The 13,479-nt window shown below is 32.4% G+C and overlaps 1 protein-coding gene across 2 annotated transcripts in view; it reads right to left on the bottom strand.

The window, feature by feature from the left end:
• Positions 1–12,993, bottom strand: part of LOC133840730 (G-protein coupled receptor dmsr-1) — a 46,877-nt gene extending 33,884 nt beyond the window's left edge. Inside the window, exons 1-2 of one of the 2 annotated variants that reach the window (XM_062272753.1) lie at positions 12,910–12,993; positions 11,914–12,256 (exon numbers count right to left, since the gene is read on the bottom strand). The gene's annotated coding sequence lies outside the window, so the exon portion shown is untranslated. The remainder of the gene's footprint in view (positions 1–11,913; positions 12,257–12,909) is intronic. The other variant, XM_062272755.1, reaches the window with a different exon arrangement.
• Between the last annotated feature and the right edge of the window lie 486 nt (positions 12,994–13,479).

Genomic DNA, 13,479 nt, shown 5'->3' with positions numbered 1-13,479 from the left:
GAAGAGCAAATATCCTCAAAGCTCCTAAAACATGATAGAAATAACTTTTTTTAATAAAACTAGGAATCCCAAAAAGCGGCCGGCGAAAACCTTTTTTTTAAGAGCAGAGATTTTAAAAGTAAAAAGAGTATAAAATATATAATTTTACTAGCGACCCGTGTCCGCTTCACTGGACAAAAAAATTTAAAAACATCTATTCTTATGCTAATTTTTTTATTTCTATTCAAACAGATAGTTATAAACACATTTCAGTATTACACCAGACTAGCAAAATAACTAATTAAACACTTTGTTTGTTTAGTTTTATAGGTTTTTTATTGGAAGATTTAAACAATAACAATTTCTGGAGGAATGCGCATTGAACCGACTCTCTTAACTTTAAAATCGAAATCAGTTCCGATATAACATTAATAGATATTTTTATATTTGAATACATACACATTTCGCCAAACCGAATAGGGCACCTTTAAAGTCGATTTTTTATGCTAAACGAAACCATCTAGAAAAATCATGGTTGTTTTCTTATTTCGTTTATATATTATATACGAATGCAGTCATTTTTCAAAAATTATAATAATATTCAAAAGTTGTAAGTATACTACAAAACATTATTGAACATTAAATTGTAAATTGTAAAGTCTTTACTTTCCACAATTTGAATAACAACAACTTTATCATTATTGTATTATTGTGGATTTCGCTATGCAACTTTCAGAAATTTAAAAAATTAATTTTACTGCAAAGCATTATAACCATATAACTTTTTTTGTTTTGCCATCAGTTGAATATATAAATAATATTGTCCATGAAATAATTTTAAAGAAATTTATAATCTTCATCTGCAGCAAGTAGCAATGAACATGCTCTATGGTAATCTACATATGTAGAAAATTTAGAATTATTATTCTATTGTTGTATTATTATTAATTCGCTTGCACATTCAATCACACTTCACATTTTAAGCATTTATTTCATTTCAATGTACATATTAATGAAATCACAAAATTGCCTTAAACGCAGACATGAAGTTGTCTCTTCTAATACTTCTACCGCCAAAAGACGTCAATTAAAATTATATAACCTGATCTTAGTTAATAAGTGATTTGACTCTAATATTGAGCCGGAAACCAATAATCACAAAGGCTTCAGCGGAAGTTGTAAAGCAGGCAATCTAACCTTGCCTCGTTTTATTAAAATGTATCGTTAAAATTGTAGCTACTTGAACAGCTTCAACGATAACTCCTTTATAGTGTAGGAAATCAAGGTGAATGTGAAATTACAAAGATGCTGTCTGTTGACCATAAAAACCTTCTTAGCAGATACTATCGAAGGACACGGTAAATTGCTGTAATTCTTCCATGTTTATACCATGTTTATACTCACTTTTAATGGGTATAAGGAAAGACAGCTCAGCAGTTATTGTGGCTCTCATGGAACGTGTCTACCGAGTACACAAATACTTTCTCACTCTTTGCTCTCCTCCTCCACTTGAACGTAACTTGATGGAGCATGAACATAAGCCGCGGCATTAAATACAGCTTTTGTTTTCTAGGTATTGCTGTTGTAAAATGCAACAGCTGTTTGCAATATTTCTATCTCAAATGGGGTCAATTGAATTGAAGAGTTTTTTGCATCGAGCAGCGTGTCAATAACTAGCCCAAGAATATCTTGCCCAGCATCGCTAAAGCTCTTTACATAATGAAGCTGGGGACTTCGGAGTCGCCCCCAAAGTGATGAAGAGATAAGCTCTGCGAAGAATTGATAACAACCACAGGCTTATTAGTCAATGGACTTACATTTAGCATCACAGCTGAGGCAGAGCCCAAGCGGAATAATAATTGAATTCAAAGCAACCAAGTCGCAAATCTTTTGTCCGTTGTTAGTATGTAGAAGTAATCTTGCGGCAGTGGACGTGACGGGGCTACACTCAACTGAAATCAATTACCCTCGGACCGCAGCATTAAGTTCAAAAGATGTCATTAAAGGACATTTCTGAATAAATGTAACTGAAACAGAAATGTAACTGTTGCACAGGAGGAGAACTGGAGCTTGGCCAAGAGGCGCGAAATTGAATTGTTCTTGTAAATTGGCACGTGGCTTTAGAATCGTTTATTTTTGCTCGGCTCTCAGCATCATTTGCGAATGTATATTATTTTTTATTTGCGACTGTCACAATTTATCTTCATTCACGTAGCGACAAAACGGAGAACGAAAGAAAGACTGTCGGTCCGGCATCGTGCCTCAATTAGAATGGGCAAGAGGTCCTTTCCTCCGCATGCGTATCTATATATCAAATTGATTTTCCACTGATCCCAAAAGCAAGCCCATTTAACTTGTGATTGCTGACAACGGACTGGTAGATGAAATCGAGGAGGGGGTCAAAGCATATGCTCCACACTTGGTTTCATTTCAAAATGCCGTTCATAAACTGACAGTTTTAATACCACATTTTCTGGTCCCTTTTTTTTGTTGGTCGATCCTTTTTTTGCGCTTTAAAAGGACCGAGGCCGAGAGTCGCATTTGGAATTTTGGTCACGTCTGCATTTATGGGAATTCAAACACATATTCGAAACATGCTCATAAAAATTTTAGCCCAAGTGTCTGTTGAAATTTGTTACAACTATTTCAATACACGTGTTGTCCTCAGACTGCTTTTGTTAAATGTGTTGACAAACAAGCATACGTTGAAATACTGATGAAGATATGTCGCATAATAAAGTCTTGTCTCTCAGACATTTCGTTTCAATAATAAATTGGTCAATGTCAATGTCGAGCTTGCTTCTACTCAGCTTCTACTCTTATAAATACAATAAAAGACTGTGCTCAAGTTTGAGGTATCTTAGCGTCGAACATTTTGAGGACAAGAGTTCGATGTGTTCGTTTTGCAAACTTAATGTCCACTGACAATCACAATTGATGTGGGTAACGTATGAGCTTTACAAATTATCCCCAATCGCATGCAGCACATGTGGCGTATGCGCAATTTTCGAAATCTTTTGCTGTCACTGGCTTTCGTCAAGCAAATGCATTTCTTTTAAAGTCTCTTGACTGTGCGCAGCACTTAATCGATGCCAATGGCCTTCGCATTGACTTAAGAATGATGTGAGCAGTTGCCATTAAAAATATAAAGCCAATCAAGTGGCAACTCGTGACAAAAGTCAATTTTTTTGAACGCATTCTTTGCTGACTAACGACAAACATTAATGTCCTCGACATTTATTTACTTTTATAAAATAGGGTATTTTGGGTTTGGTTCTAAGTTAATAGTAAATATATGAAATGGATTTGAAAAGTAATCCGTATGAACACCTAGATCTCAGAGATTATAAGTGATACAATATCATTTTATGTATCAATATATCAAATTTTATACAAATATACTGGCATATTTTAGTATTTTTACGGCATTTTATAAGAATAATAATATACAAAACAACATCAGTATATTTCTGTATTTTTGGTATATTATAAGAATAATACCACACTTTGGCTTTATTCAAAATGGAGAGCAAATATCTCACAGTCGATCACACTCGACTGCAGCTTTCTTATTGTTAATTATAATTATATATATATTATAATTAATTGATATATTGTATTGCTTATAAAAAATAATTCGTCTGATAATAGGGTAACTTGTTGTCGTGCACTCCCGACTAGAGCATTCTTATTATTATTTTTTTTATTATCTTCCGACTTGTGCTCAAACACTAGAAGGAATTACAATTATTTTTTTTCTCCACATTCATTCTGCCAAGTCATTTAAAAGACTTGAATGCTCATTTAAAGACTCGAGGGCGCCGTTCAATAAAAAATATATTAAAAGTTGAAATGAGAGAAAGATTTTAAATTGAGGCATTTTAACTTTGTAGCCCAATTTAATAAATATAATGTTATTAGCAATTCAAGTTAAGCAGCATCTAAATTCTCATGAATTTAAAAAGCAGATTTCCAATTTCCGTTCTTCATCAAATTATTAATTTTTGATTATCATTTATCAAAATTAAAAAAAAATAATCATTTTTGTGATTAATAATTCGATTCGCTAGAAATTCAAAACAAAAATAGAATTTAATATTTGAATATCGAAAATTCTAGCGAAATATTTATCAAAAATTAAAAATCTTGTTCGCTAAACTTTTTCACAACTTTTTTCAATTTAAATTTTCCATGTTATCAGTCATCTCTAAAGTGACAGCTGAGACAGCCAAATATAATTAACAAATTGAAGCGACGATTTTGAGTGACAAATTCCAAAAAGCAGGCAACAAAAAAAGACAAGTACAAGTGTTCAATGATATCTTTTATTATGCGTGGCACTTGACGAACTGTTTTAGCTGAATCAATAGCACCTGCAACAATACGTATAAGATGACTGTGTGTGTGTATCTTAAAGAAAAAGAACAATGAACCCACAACTTCTCATTGAGTAATTTATGTGCAATTCGAGGTGCAGACGGCTAGACATTTAATATGAAAAGAACGCACCACGCAGCAATAAAACACCGCGAAATAGAAAAAGATCAGAAAGGAAAAAAACGCAAATTAAATATACAGATAAAAATTAAGAGAGTGCCAACAAAAAATGAAAGAAAAGAAAAGTCCAGCATAAAACCAATAAACAGAATTGCACCCTTCAAAAAGGAAACTTGCCAGAAAAACAAAATATATATTATATATTAATTCGAGCCACAGAAATCTGCAAGCATTTACATAAACTCACGTCCGAATAGGGAACGTGGGCAGGCACTGGGAATTTAGTTGTCGGTTGTATTTGTTGAAAGAGGCTGGCGAAAAAGCAAACTTTTGCTGCCACTAAGTGAAACATGGCCAAGTGGACCGAAAGCGTAAACTCACAGCAAACATAAACACAACTATGGTAAAAAGGGGGAACAACAGAACCAAACGCCTCGACTTCACTTTTGGCGGTTTACGAGTTTTTTCTGTAGATAAACACACTCAGCTACAGATACAGATACAACAAGAAAGATAGCTACAGTCGAGTGTGCTTGACTGTGAAATACCCAATACCCATTTTTAATAAAAGCAAAACAGTGTTAATTTAAAAGAGGTAAGAAAGCTACAGTCGAGTGTACTCGACTGTGAGATACCCGCTACCCATTTTGAATAAAAGAAATGTATTTTGCGGTATTTTTCTCAAAAAAAATACCGAATATACTGTAAAAATACCAAAAATATACCGAATAGTATATTTGGTATATCGATATAGTACCGCATTCAAAATATACCATAGACTGTACAATATACCAGATTGTCAGCCAAAGCAACTAAAACCCCTAGTAAGTAGGCGTTTTGCCCATACAAAAGTATTTCTTTAATAACTTCGACCATTTCTATCTGATCGCAACCAAATCAGGAATCATAACAACTATAGTAATTATTGTATATACCAAAATTCGCAATTCTAACTTTAAAATTACGCTTGTTATTCGATTTTTTTGATTTGCGGGGGCGGAAGTGGGCGTGGCAAAAATTTGAAACAAACTTGATCTGCGTGCAAACATAACAAATGCTGTCGAAAAAAAAATAGAGCTCTATCTCTTATAGTCTCTGAGATCCAGTGTTTCATATGGACAGACGGACAGACAGACAGACACACAGACACACAGACGGACAGACGGACATGGCTAGATCGTCTCACCTGTTGACGCTGATCATGAATATATATACTTTATGGGGTCGGAGATGTCTCTTTCTACCTGTTACATACATTTCCTGTCGGCACAAAGTTATAATACCCTTCTACCCTATGGGTAGCGGGTGTAAAAATAGTGGTGGTAAAAAATGTCCCGTGCGCGATGTCCCGTGCGAATTTACTTCAAATTGAATTAAAAAAAAAATACAAGTCGTTTTTGAAAAAAATTATAATCTTCTTAATGAGGCATCAATGCACAAAAATTTAAAATTAGTTGCATTAAAATATTGCCTCTGGATTAGCTGAAATTTGCGTTTGAATTGGTTGACCTCTTAAACCACTTCCGTTTTGTGTCCCGTGCGAATCACTTGACTTCTGCAATTATCTTCTAAATGAAAAAATACCCATCATCAATCTTTGCACCAATGAAAGAGCTAATAAAATGCTGTACATTAAGCGTTTCAGTTGAAAAAAAAAACGTTTCCTTTTTGCCGTGTTTTTACTTTGAACGCGTACGAATGTCCCGTGCGCGATTTTGGAAATGCCCATATGCAAAATATACCATAGAGTACAAAATATACCTGATTGTTAGCCAAAGCAACAAAACCCTAAAAATAGGTATTTTTCCCCTACAAAAGTTGTTACTAAATAATATTAATTTTAAAATATACCACATTAAGATACTTCGAAAATACTAAAAAAAAATATATTAAAGACTGTATTTGAAATATTGATAGAGTACTGCAAGTAAATTAATGAAAGCAATACAGTAAAGTATTATTTCAAAATATACCGAATTAATATACCAATGTACAAAAAACTGAAAATGTACCAAATAATATAGTTGGTATATTGATATGCAAAATACACCTGATTGTTAGCCAAAGCAAGTAATAAGTAAGCGTTTTTGTCCCTAAAAAGTTTTTATTATATAACTACTAGCTTCAAAACTACGCTTGTTATTCGATTTTTAACGGTTTTTGTTATCGTTAAATCTGCGAGCAAACATAACAAGTGTAGTCAAAAAAAATTACATCCCTATCTCTCATTGTCACTAAGATCTAGAAGTTCATACGGACGGACAGACAGACAGGCGGACAGACAGTCATGGCTATATCGTCTCGGCTGTACTTAATAGGCTCCAAGATGCCTCCTTATGTCTGTTACATACAGAAGGCACAAACTTATAATACCCTTCTATCCTATGGGTAGCGGGTATAAATATAAACAGATACAGATACACACGCACACATAAAAATATATTGAAGCCCACCGACATCTGTTGGCAACCTCAAAAAGCGCCTTCGAGAATTGTTTATTATTTGTATTTAAATTTGTATTTACGGTCTCGTTGAATACCAGCAACATTTTAAGTTAAGTCGCACTTTTCAACTGTTATTTTCTGTTGAGCTTTTCTTCCGGGCACAAATTGAAGACACGCGCTTTTTAATTAAAATTAATAATGCAAATGCTCCCAAAACAATTCCAGCAGCTCTTCCATGCCATGTTCATTGTCTTTGCGCAAATGTGAAATGTTAAAACTCTGACATTTACGAAAATTCATTTCCACAGTCAACTTTTCATTTCCCTGGCATTTCGCAGATTAAACCATTGCGAAAAGACAAACACGATTTAGTTAATTAAGTCATATTATCTGCCAGAGTTACAACTCAAAAATATATTTACCCTTTTCTTTTATTTTTTTGCCTTTTCCCTTAACCAGATGCTCGCTTTCAAGTGTCCTCAAATTACCATGCAGAAATTGAAGTAATTTGATAAATTGAATTATATCAAATTGAAACACAACAAAGAGTTCAATCTGGGCACGCATCCAGATACAGATTACAAGAGTGTTTAAAAGGGAGGTTATCAATTTAATACAATTTTCTGGTCTTGTTTACAACACAAATCATATTAAATTCATTTTAAAATTTAAAGCCCTTTTAACATTCTTCCATACATTTGTCTACGGTTGCTAGTGGAATCCTCCACCAATTGAGTAAAGGTAAAAATTCATCAGTAGTTTTATTGTGCTGTATTTGATTGCTAAATGAAACCACAACATAGATTTAGTTTAAAAGCTATATAATGAACTCATATAACCCCAGCGAATGTACAGTTGAAAAAGACAGTTTAAATAAAGTGTGACCATACAACAAAGTTAAGGATACGGTCACATTTGTTATGCTAATTATAATATATTATATATAACATGAACACATTAACAACATGCTGTTCATTGAAAGTTTCTCACTTGTTTATAAAAAGTTTATTTTAAAATAATTTATCTGAAAAAATTGCGTGCACTTTGTATGCAAATAGATAAAAAAAAAAGTAATGAATATTTTTTATCATCGAAAAACTATTTGCATACTCTTAGTTTATGGTAAATAGAGCAAGTGTTGTAAGTGAAAAAATGTAATTTCAATAAGCAAGAAAAACTTGTGCTAATTTTAGTGTCCCGAAAATTGCAAAACAAAACAATGTTTGTATAAATATAATCTCAACAATGCACACATATGCAATTATTTTAACAGGCAAACAAAGGAAATGTGGTTATAATCAATGCAATGCATTTAAACCTTTTAATCCAACAAACTAGACATATCCATTAATGCATTCATAATTAAATTATCAGAATAATTGACCAATTGCCTTTAGGCCAAAAATTCAATTGCCAAACTCAGACAACATTAATCCAGACTTAACCTTAAAAATAACTACAATTAAAATATAATTCATAATTTACATAATATATATGAATTTGAATTGCAATGCTGTAAATTACATGAATTTGTAGTGCATTTGCTAATGTCAAATATAGAAATTAAATTGTGAGGCATGAGAGCTAGAATTTAATTTCCAGTTATTGCCATAACTATATCATTTATCAAAGTGTTTTAGTTTACTCACACCGCATTCGAAATTTATCTGTGGGTTATTTATATATAGTTTGTAGCTATAAAACTCATTTGAAACGGAAACGATAATTAGAATCGACTGAAAAGGAGCATGGATGCGTGGATGGCAATTTAATCACAAGCATTTCAAATGATATCCGCTTCCCATTGAACTTTGCTTGTGTGTGTGTTTGTGTGGGAGTGATGCGATATAAAAGCTAACTATCTATCTGTCTTGCGAATCGGCTAAAAGGCAAAATGAGACATGCCAAAACATGCCAAAAAGCTAATTAGCTGACATGGCGTGGTCAATAAATTGTCTACTTTCTTCACATAAATTGGACACATAAATAAGGATCTTTTTTGACCAAATGGGCAAAGAGAGCGGGCGGAGTGGGAGCTAGTCTCGTGTTTTGTTGGTAATAACTGCGGGCAGCATGCGAACAGCATGAATATTTAATAAATATTACCATCATAATATAATATAATGAACTAACTTCAAATGCTGTTCGCATTGTGCTTTATCCCCAAATATGGAAGTTTTTCTCATTCTCATCATATTGACAAAATATTTTATACATTTTAATAAAATGCCGCTCGCAGTGACATTATTAAAAAGTTTCCAGCTGTGCGCGACCTCCCAAAAATTCTGGCACCAATTTGAGGCTATAGGGCTATTATCCTGACACAAATAGAAATCTTGCTTATTTTTTTGTGCATTTTTCATATTTTCTTCATTCAAGATTAATTTGTTTTCAGTTTCGCATTCCCAACACGTACTGCCTTTGATGTGTTAAAAACTGCCATCAGCGGCTTTATAAATTATGTTTGCAACCGTGCTGACGTCAGTTTTTTAACTAACTCACACTTGTGTTACACATATGTATATGTTACACTGAAAAATCCAGTTACTAAACTCAAGAATATTCGTCTTAAAAATTGTGGTTTTTAAGTGTTTTTAAAGAAAGACCACTTGAAGAACAAATTCTTAAAACTGAGAACATTAGTCTGAAAAACGACAATTCTCAAAATTATACTAAAAATACTAAAATTAGGTTAAAAAAGTCTGTAATCCATTAAAATTTTTAGAAAGTTTTTCTCTAGCTTTGAATGTTTTGTTCATAACTCAGTTACTGGAATGCAAATGCACTAATTGAATAAATAATACAGTAATATAGTAAATAAATAGCAAACAAAAAAGAACAATAAAATAAAATGTAATATTTTTTGATATTCTTATAAAAATTTTGGACTTAAAACTATAAAATATTTTTCTTCCTATCGGGAACTTGGGTCTTATTTCAAATGTTCTTAAAATGAAGATGAGTTTTCGAACTTTAAGCTTTTCGTGTTCTTGACGGACTTCTTAGACCAAAAGTCTTAGTACTAAGACCAAAATATTGATTTTAGAACTTTTTTTTAGAGTATATAACATACTTGAATGTCTGAGTATGTCGAACGTGCATATTAAGAATACTTTATTGTTAAGCTTGGAGAGCAGCCGCAAAGTTGCACGCTCAATTACATTAATTTCATGCTGTGGTTTCCTTGGAAATACTTTATGTTTCTGGTGGCTTGTTTGTAACGTAAACTACAAAATATTTGCTTGGGTTGCAATTGAAATTGCAGTTCATATTGTTAGATAGATAAATAACTTCGATTTAAGAAAGAGCAATGTGTGGATAAATAATAAATATGTTAATATGTTATATATCTGTATTTTAAAGAATGTTCAAAGATATTTTTCATTTCTCAAAAGTGAATAATATTAAAAGAGATTATCACAATTCCAATCATTCCATAAATAACAATAAGTTCTTGATCTTTAAAGGCTAACAGCTGGTGATCAAAGAATTCCAAAATCAAGATTTATTAAAGCAACATTGCTAAAATGTTTAAGAAATAAATTCAAAGTTCGATTTTTCCTTTTTTCTATGCACTATTTTGCAAATTTTTGTTGCTGTTAAGTCAGGTGATGCCAAAAATTAAATATTCAGCATATTTAGCACTCATTGATTTATCATTAATAAATTTGTTAACTTGATCAAACAATACAATTAATAGATTTGATTTTTCCTTATTTTACACTATTTTCACAAATTGTATGTTGTTGTGGAGTCGGAGGGAACTGTATTTTATGTCTTTCAGTTTTAAGATATTAAGTATACGACACCCATCATTTAAATGAAAAATGTAAATATTCTGGTTTAATACTCAGAACCCTTAGCACCTTTACTCATTGATTTAACATCAATAGATTTTATAACCTAATTAAAAAAAATTAAATAAAGTAGTAATAAAGCTTGTCAGCTAATTTATTACAAAATTAATTCCAAATTATTATGTGATAACTAACAGGGTAAAATATAATAGAATATAAAATATTCTAGTCAATATTTCTGTACATTAAAATTATTTATTCGATTTTTTTCTTTTTCTTTACACTATTTTTATGCATTTTTTGTTGTTTTAAGTCAGATGGTTTTTATGTTTCAGACATTAAGTATACGACACCCATCATTTTAATGAAAACCATTCCATTGAAAAATTGTAATATTTTAGTTTAATATTTAGCATGTTTAGCAGCTCTGCTCTACTTAGAAAGCGTATCCGCTAATCTTTTACTAAATAAATTCTATAATATATCAATATTTCTGAACATTGAAATAAATTTATCATTCGATTTTTACTTTACTTCTTTAGACAATTTTTTTCATTTGTTGTAAATGATATATCCATTTTTCTTTTTAAATGTTAAGGATTTTTGTGCACATCCATCGAAACAATTTGAAACTTACTTAAGTAATTCAATAAAGTTCCGTCATTTGACAAATCTAAAAGTTTGTCAACTAATCCATTAGTTAATAAATTACAATTTCAATTACCAAGCTGAAACTAACGAAGTGCAAAACTTTTTTAAGCTCATTCCTTTGCCACATGCAAAACATGTGAAGGTAGTCCGAGAGTTATTCATGTGAGACATCACAAATGTGTATTTTTGTATGTGCCTAATGCGGTTTAAGATGCCCATGTCAGCCGGTGACATAACATGCACCGTGTGCCATTGTGGCTGGCTAAGAACTGTTCTTAGCCATAATTCATTTGGGCCATTTTCATAAATCAGAGGCAGAAGACTGGACATTACGGACCCGCAAATCAGGCATTAACCACAATGAACAATGATGATCTGAAAATGACCACTTAGCATTAAGAGCGTTTACTACCTCCCTCCCTCTCCACCTCTTCATGGGTCAACCTTGCGTATGCGTATTATTATTTCGTTTACTTAAAAGTAAATGTACCCAAATGAGTGTAATTTGTGTGTGTGTGGCGAAAATTGTTAAGTTACTTACTCACCAAACGGATACATATATTAAAGTATTATATATATTGAATTTTCGCTACGTCTCGCGAATGAAATTCGTCGAAAAATTCCAGTGGTGTGTTGTGGCTCTTATTCTTTGCTTTTGCGGTTGCGGTTGCGGTTCCTCTGTGTGTTCTCTTGGTTTGCACAATATTTGTGTATACGCAGTAAAAATACAGATACTCGAGTCCGTACGTATTATATATAAACAATATTGTTTACAACCAATGGAGCAATTAGCTATTGACTTTGGCATTTAATTTACAGTCACTCTATGCCAGAGGCAACATTTCTACTTGTGGGTGAAGTTTCATTTATCACACGTAACGTTTAGTGCTGTAATTTTAAAGACCATTAATTAAGTTAAGATAGCAATTTCAATTGCACACACAGTAGATAGCAATTATTGGACATACTCATACATTGAAGTATTCTGGCCAAAGTACTTCAAACGAAAGTAATTTTAATTACAAGATTTTCATATTTTCTTTAAGGGGAAGAATCTGTTTAAATTGAATCAGAGAACAAGTACAAATATATTTAATTGGTTCACAATAAAGCTTTCAATTTAACCGACGGATAACTTAAATTGCACATAATTTAATAATTCAACAAGAAATTGATGTCATGAATATATTCAAATATGATATATGCAAAATACTTTCAATAATTGTGAGTTTGCAGCAAATAGGCAAAGCAATTTTGAATTCTAAAAATCTTGCATGCTTATGATTTTTCTTTTATTGCTGTGTGTAGGGGCTAGGTACTAAAAATGTTAAAGTTTCCTAATAATTGAGAAAATACATAAAAACTAATTACTTCTAGAGAACTGCTAAATAAAACAAAACAAAAACATTTTGATTTCGTTTAATTGTTCTATTGCATCTAATTGTTTATTTAATACAAATATTGCTCCATTTTAGCACTTGTTATTTTAACAACACTTCTTTATAATTTCAAGTAGCAATTAAATTGCCTAAATTATGCACCTCTTTGTTTAAAAACAATTTCAGTTTGTTACACTTTCAATCCGTTTATATTAAGTATCCGCGTTTTGAGATCTGATCCTAACACGCGCGCTGTTATCGGCCGACTGCGTAGTAATTCATGAGTGCGGGCAGCATTTGGCGCCAAACTCGCTGTTCGAATTTTCCCCTCCTTCCAGTGCGAAATTGTTTCGATGCCTGGAACACTGGAAAGTGTTGCCGGTAAAAATGGCGCCTGCGTGTGACGAGCGCGTAAACAAAAATCAGCTGCTCAATGTGTGTCACATTCATTGACGGTCTTCTAAACAAACTGCTTTTAATGTGGGACGAATGTGAAGCCCCAATTCTTAAAAATCCATCAACTCAATCTATCAAATCGCCGCCCGCCTCAAAGTATGCAAAATAATTTTGTTGAACAACGAAAATAAAAGTTACGAATAGCGAAAGTACATTGTGAAAATGAAACGAGTTAACGAGTGGCTAGCCACGCCTTTTGCTTGTCACGCCACTGTGGGAACTCCCACAGCTGTGGTGACAATGAAACACACTTGTGAAAGTCCCCCACTTGATTAA

This window comes from Drosophila sulfurigaster, chromosome 3, assembly GCF_023558435.1.
Source record: "Drosophila sulfurigaster albostrigata strain 15112-1811.04 chromosome 3, ASM2355843v2, whole genome shotgun sequence".
Lineage (NCBI taxonomy): Eukaryota > Metazoa > Arthropoda > Insecta > Diptera > Drosophilidae > Drosophila > Drosophila sulfurigaster.
Note: the sequence above shows the minus strand (reverse complement) of the source record. Positions and strands in the feature narration are given on the sequence as shown.